Source organism: Ochotona princeps, chromosome X (assembly GCF_030435755.1).
Source record: "Ochotona princeps isolate mOchPri1 chromosome X, mOchPri1.hap1, whole genome shotgun sequence".
Classification (NCBI taxonomy): domain Eukaryota; kingdom Metazoa; phylum Chordata; class Mammalia; order Lagomorpha; family Ochotonidae; genus Ochotona; species Ochotona princeps.
In genome coordinates this window covers 81,239,107-81,245,660 of record NC_080865.1, presented here as the reverse complement: position 1 = coordinate 81,245,660, position 6,554 = coordinate 81,239,107, and positions in this window count along the sequence as shown.

The following is a 6,554-nucleotide window of genomic DNA, read 5'->3' as shown; positions in this document are numbered from 1 at the left end:
CCATGTGCATCTGGGCATGCCATTCACTGCACTGTCTTCAGCAAACGAGGAGACACAGTACTAGTACATTTACTCCATGATCAGGTCCTGTGATTTTTACCATAGCTGGAGTTCTGAGGTCAATGGTCCAGTTGGTAGGCGGGGGCTGGGGGAGTTCCCCAAAGAAACCTCGGCTGAAGTAATTCCAGATCTGACTCGTGCGTGCTAGCCAATAAACGGTCCAGCTTAGTCCATCACCCACATCAGTCTACACACATACACACAGGTGGTTGCAGTCTCCCAGTCAGTTCTGTCTCCGGCCCCATCTCATACACAAATCAATGAATGCTGCTGCCCAGCCTAACCCTGACCACCACACACTCAGCCTTCACATACACCAGCGGGAACTGCAGCCTAATCAGAGAGACCCTCAATAACCCCCACCAGACCTTGCTCACAGCCATGGTTTCTTGCACATGCCAGGATGTGCAGCAGACTGGCAGCAGACTGGTCTGGTCTGTCCCCATGCCATTCAGCTTTTGTACACATCAATGAGTGCTGCAGCCCAGCTCAGCCCAACTGACTCCACTATCCAGCCCACACTTAATGTTGGTGGGTGCTACTGCCTGTCCGGCCAGGCCTCCCCCCAGCCCTGGTTTGCATGCTCACCAGTGCAAACTGCAGCCCATCAGAGGGATGTCCAGTTTCCCTCCTGGGTACACTCCCAGCCCCAGATTTTGTATTGTACTTTCCGGGTGGTTCTGTGGTCTAGTCTTTATATATATATATATATATATAAAAGATTTATTTATTTTTATTACAAAGTCAGATATACAGAGAGGAGGAGACACAGAGAGGAAGATCTTCCGTCCGATGATTCACTCCCCAAGTGAGCCGCAACGGGCCGGTGCGCGCCGATCCGAAGCCAGGAACCTGGAACCTCTTCCGGGTCTCCCACACGGGTGCAGGGTCCCAATGCATTGGGCCGTCCTTGACTGCTTTCCCAGGCCACAGTCAGGGAGCTGGATGGAAAGTGGAGCTGCCGGGATTAGAACCGGCGCCCATATGGGATCCCGGTGTGTTCAAGGCGAGGACTTTAGCCACTAGGCTACGCCGCTGGGCCCCTGTGGTCTAGTCTTAAGGTACTTGTCCCCAGTCTCAGCACTTGCCAGCTGATGCTGTGGCGAAGTCCAAGCAGCCTGCACTTACTCTGGCTCATGCATGCACCAGTGGGTATAGTCAGTGCAGTCTGGCTCTTCTAACACAGCTCACATATTGTAGTCCTGCCCAGAATGGTTGCCTTAAGTCTCAGCTTTCAAGTTCACCAGTGGGAGCAGTGATCCTGCAGGGGAGCCCCCTGCTTACCCCCTATTGAGCACAGCCCGTCCCCACCAGGATCTTATGTGTGTTGTCGATGCTGCAGCCCTGTCTAGTACGGCTCACCTCACCTCGGCATTTACCAGCATATTCTGCAGCCTGGCTCAATCTGGCCTGCTACTAGTTCCAGCTCGTGGGTGCTACAACCTAACCCACCCCAACCTGCCCCCAGTTCCAACCCTAATGTGAACTGGCTGGTGTTGCAGCCTATCCTGGCCTGTCCTGCACCCTATCCTGATTCTCACATCTGCCAGTGATGGTATGAACTGGCCCAGCTTGGCCTGCCCCCAGACCTGAGTCACACGTATACCAGTGAGCACTGTAACCTGGTTGGTCTGGGCTGCTCCCAGCCTTGGGGAATTCCTCAAGCTCCTCTATCAAACCATCACCCACTCACAGAACTTGTGCACACCAGTGTGTTCTTGGCCTAGCTTGACTTGGTCTACCTCCTGTCCTGGCGTTCACCAGCAGGAACAGATCCTTGCCAAATGGGCCCACACCCATTCTGGCTTGTATCAGTGAGTGTTACAGCCCATTTCCACCTGGTCCATCCCCAGATCATTTGACAGAGCAGGTAAGACACCACTTGGGATGCCTATTTCCTGTATCAGAGTGCCTAGACTGGAGTCCCAGCTCTGTTTGTGACTTCAGCTTCCTGCTAATGCACACCCTGGGAAGCAGTAGTGATGGCTCAAGCCCTTGGGCTCCTGCCACACATGCGGGAGATCCAGATGGCGTTCCGCATTTCTAGCTTTGGTCTAGCCTAGCCTTGGCTATTGTGGGCATTTGGGGAGTAAATCAGTGGATGTGAGCTGTGTCTGCTTCTGTGTTTTGCCAATAAATACTTTCAAGGAGTAAAAGCTTAAAAAATTATGACACAGATCCAGAAAAGAGCACAAAAAGTATATAACTTGGTTATTTTTCCCCAAGTTAACACACCTGTGCAACCACCAGCCAGAATAGGAAATAATCCTATCACAGCACCCAGAAATCCCCTTTGTCCCTTCCCTGTCATTGTCCCCCCCAATCTTTGTTCCTGTATGATGAATTATCCCAAAACTTATTGCAAAAAAGAGCCACTACATTATGCTTATGTAGCCTGGAGTTCAGGAATTCAGATGGGACACATGGGGATGGGTTGTATTTGCTCCATGCTGTCCAGCACGTTGGCTAGGTGTGACTGGGCACCCAAAGATAGAAACCTCTGGAGAGATCTTTTCTCACTTGTCTCCTCATCTGATGGCTGGGGCCTCAGCAGGATCTTCAGGCCAGGACACTTGCCCATGACTTCTCTCTGGGGTTTGTGATGGCACTTCAGGCTGTGTAGCATCAATTCTACTCCACTGTGTGTGCTGCCCAGATTCACGGGAAGGAGGCATGAGTTGATCCTCTCAAAATGAAGAGGGCCAAATGATTTCTAGTAATTTTGCAAAACTGCAATGGTAAAAAATAGCCTGCATGTTTGCCACCAAAGACTTGTTAAGCATCCTGTTTGTGAATGTCTAGATAGAGCTTGGTGGCTCCCCAAATAGGTGCAAACAACCAGGGCTGCACCACCAGGCTAAAGCTAGGAGCCTAGAATTCCATCAGGGTCTCCCACATGGGTGGCAGGGACCCCAGTTACTTAGGTCAGCTTCTGCTGTTTCCCAGGTGCATTAGCAGGGGGCTGAATGGAAAGTGGAGGAGCTGGGACTTGAAGTAGCACTCCAATATGGGTTGCTGGTACTGCAGTCTAGGGCTTAATGTGCTATGCTGTAATTCTTGCCAATTTTTGTTATGACTTATTTGTTTCAATGACAAAGTGACATAGAGGGAAACAAAGAGACCTTCCATCTGTTGGTTCACTCCCCCAGTGACCTCAAAGGGCATGAGTGGGCCAGGCTGAAACCAGGAACACAGAACCCACTTTGAGTCTCCCATCTAAGTGGCAGGGTTCCAAGTAGTTGCACCATCTTCTGCTGCTTTCCCATGCTTGGGTTCCACTCTTGACGCCATGATGCAATTTGTCCATCAACCCAGGGCATCCATGTGCCATCCTCCAGGTCCAGCGATGCCACTGTTGTCCTTCATGTCAACAGGCACTGCTAGCTCTCCCAATAAATGTGGACACAGCCCTGTTAACCCTGTAAAGTGAGGTTTAGAGATCTAGGAAGGTAATAAGGCTCTAGTTTCCCTGTTCTAGCTCTACCACGCAGCTGTTACCCACTCTATTTCTGTTCCTCCAGCCATCTCTACTTGGCTTTAGTCCTAATGCCTTTCTTCATCTTAGCATTCCTAGAGTCCAACAGTGTCATACACTACCCCAAATGGTTGTCACTTGAGTTATATCTCAAGTCCCCATTTGAATGAAAAGTCTTTGGAGTGAACACAGGGGAAAAGGCAAGGATTCAGCAACCAGAGCTGAGGCCTGACAGGAAGGAGGTAGGGGTGCGAGACCTCAGGGATAAAGTCAGAGTCTTGAAGCAGGGTGAGTTAGCAGTGCAGGTGACCTGAGGCCCCATCCCCAGGCTGCTGGGGTAGATCTGCTGAAGCACCTCTGGCCTAGGGTCTGTGACAAAGCTGAGCCTGCAACTCAGTTGGTGGATTCCCCTGAAAGTGGTCCCAGTGTGAAAGAGAGAAGAGCACAGATGGGGAACCATGCAGGGCTTGAGCCCACTTTATTCTTCACTTTGGTGTGCAATGCCTTCTTAGTCTGAGCCCATTATAATGATTACTGCTGATCTCTGATGAGCACTTCCCTACATGCCAGCCACAACTCTAGGACTGCGTGTACTAATTCACAGCATCCTCACAAGAGCCTCTAAGTAGTGTCAATTATTACCCTCATTTCACAGATGAAGAAACGAGGCACAGAGAAGAGGTGAAGTGACTTGCCCAAGATTGCACAGTGGAGCCGAGAGTGGAACCCAAGCAGTGTGGTTCAATGGTCAGGTGTCTGGCCATGACCCTACAATTTGAAATAGTTACCTGTGATGGGGGCCTTCAATGCCTCAACACAAAGGAAAGGTGTCAATGGTTTCGGTGTCAGACAGGGGGCAGCCTGATTGATAGGGGAGCAAATTCTGACTGGGAGACCTTTACCTGCAGCGCTCTCAACTCCGCCACCTGAGGCTTATGTTTCATGGGGACAACTCTGTGCGACAGTACACACCTCTTTTGTGAAATAAACCAGTCAACGTAGTTCTATAACTGGGCTAGCGGGTCTTTAATCCTTCCTTGCTTGCTTTCATTCATTCTTTCTTAGTATTTATTTTATTTTGAAATAATTGGAGAAAGAGAAAGAGACTGAGACGGTTTCCATCTACTGGTTCACTCCTCAGATGGCTGCGATTCTGGGGCTGAGCCAGGCTGAGCCAGGCTGAGCCAGGAGCTTCATCAATGTCTCCCATGTGGGTAGCAGGGGCCCAAGCACTTAAAACATCCTCAGCTGCTTTTTCAGGCTATGAGCAGAGAGCTGAATGGGAACAGGAATAGCCAGCCCAAATGAGGTGCTGGCATTGCAGACAGTGGCTTTACTCTCTAAATCACCACACAGTTCCTATGACATCTTCCTGAGTGATTTGAGGCCTCTGGATTGATATTTGTCAACTATTGTTTCCATGTTTGAACATCCCTTGAACGGGCTAAGTTCATGTGCACATTGTTCTGACTTAAAATGGGCAGAATCTTATGTGATCTCAACTTCAAACTTTATAGATTGTATTTTCTGCTGTGCTTCATTGTTGTCTAGACATGAAGAAACAGTACCCATGCCTTTATTGGCTGTGAGTCTGGCATTGTCACCTATGTATTGTCAGGAAGGCCACTCCTTGGTTCTGTTTCACCTGTCAGGGCAGCTGTGAGCAGTTCCTTACAAGCAGTTGGCTAAGAGCATGATCCTTGGGTTGCGCTAGAAGTTTGATGCAGGTTCATAGAGGGGACAAGCGGACCTCCAGCTGGACACAGGCTTTCAGGAGATTACATTGTCTATCGGTTATACTCTGGTTTCTCTTCAGATCGTATAAATCTTTCGCCTTTTTTACACTGTCTATGGGTCAGCTTTTCTGCTGGGTGACTAGTGGTGGCTACAAATGGCAGGGAGAGGGAGAGAGTATTGCAGCTGACTCTGGTGTCATTGCTAGTCAATTTGCATGCCGTCGCTAGAATGCACGTCATAGGCTGCCTGTGCCTTGAAGTAAAACAGTCCTGTTGGGCCTAATTTGGATAAATGAGGAGTCAAGGTCAACTGCATGCTGGGTGCTCTGAGACCTTGAAGCCTACAGCTCAGCATTAGCTATCATGTGGTGGTTGCTGCTGCTTTTGGCAGTTAGGCTGCTCCCTGTTATGACTGAAGAAGAGTCTAGCCCAGCTCAGTCCCTCTTTCCAGTTGGCCAGCTGGCATCAGCAGGACTTCTGTTCCAAGGGTCCCCTTGGCAACCAGTTTGGCATGAGTGCTCTGGAAAGACTAGTCACTTAATTTGTTTCCTGTCTGCCAGACACTCGGATTGTGTAGAAATCCATGCAGCTGCAATAACTCAACATTGAAATCCAGGGGTAGGAACGCACTACTTCCAGAGCCAGATACGGTCCACATGCCTGATCAGGCAAAGCCTGTGAAGGTTCTGCACTTCTCACAATTCAAACTAGAATGAATTGTCAGGGCTGCCCCATGCCTCTCCTTCTCTGATCATTTAATACTTTTCCCTCAGGGCTCCTAGGAACTGAAGATCTTGCAAGGTGGTGGTGGTGAGGGGGGAACAGACCAAACTTGCATGCATCCATATTATGAGGGGAAAAGATAGATTGCCAGATTGAACAGGCTTTGTGATTGAGACAGGAGTTGGTCCAGGCTGCAAGGAATGGCAAGTGCCAAGTCCAGTGCCAGGAGACTACTTGAGCCTAGGCAGACTCCACTTGAAGTCTTGGGCTCGGGTTTTACAGAGCATCTGGAGAGGTGACTAAGGAGCAAAATTTCTGTGAAAGCCCTCGCAATGTTGTGTTGCACCAGGAGAAAGAACAAGAAAGCTGCCTTTAGAAAGTTGACCAGCTTAACTGCACTGGGTTGGGGGGCAGCTCTTGCCAGCATGAGCTGGAATGGGGGTAGACCAGGCCAGGCCAGGCCAGGCTACAGCACCTGCCACCAAATGCTGAGGTGAAATGGGCCATGCCAGACTGGGCTGCAGCACCCACCAGCATAAGCGAGACCAGGGCAGGGGGTG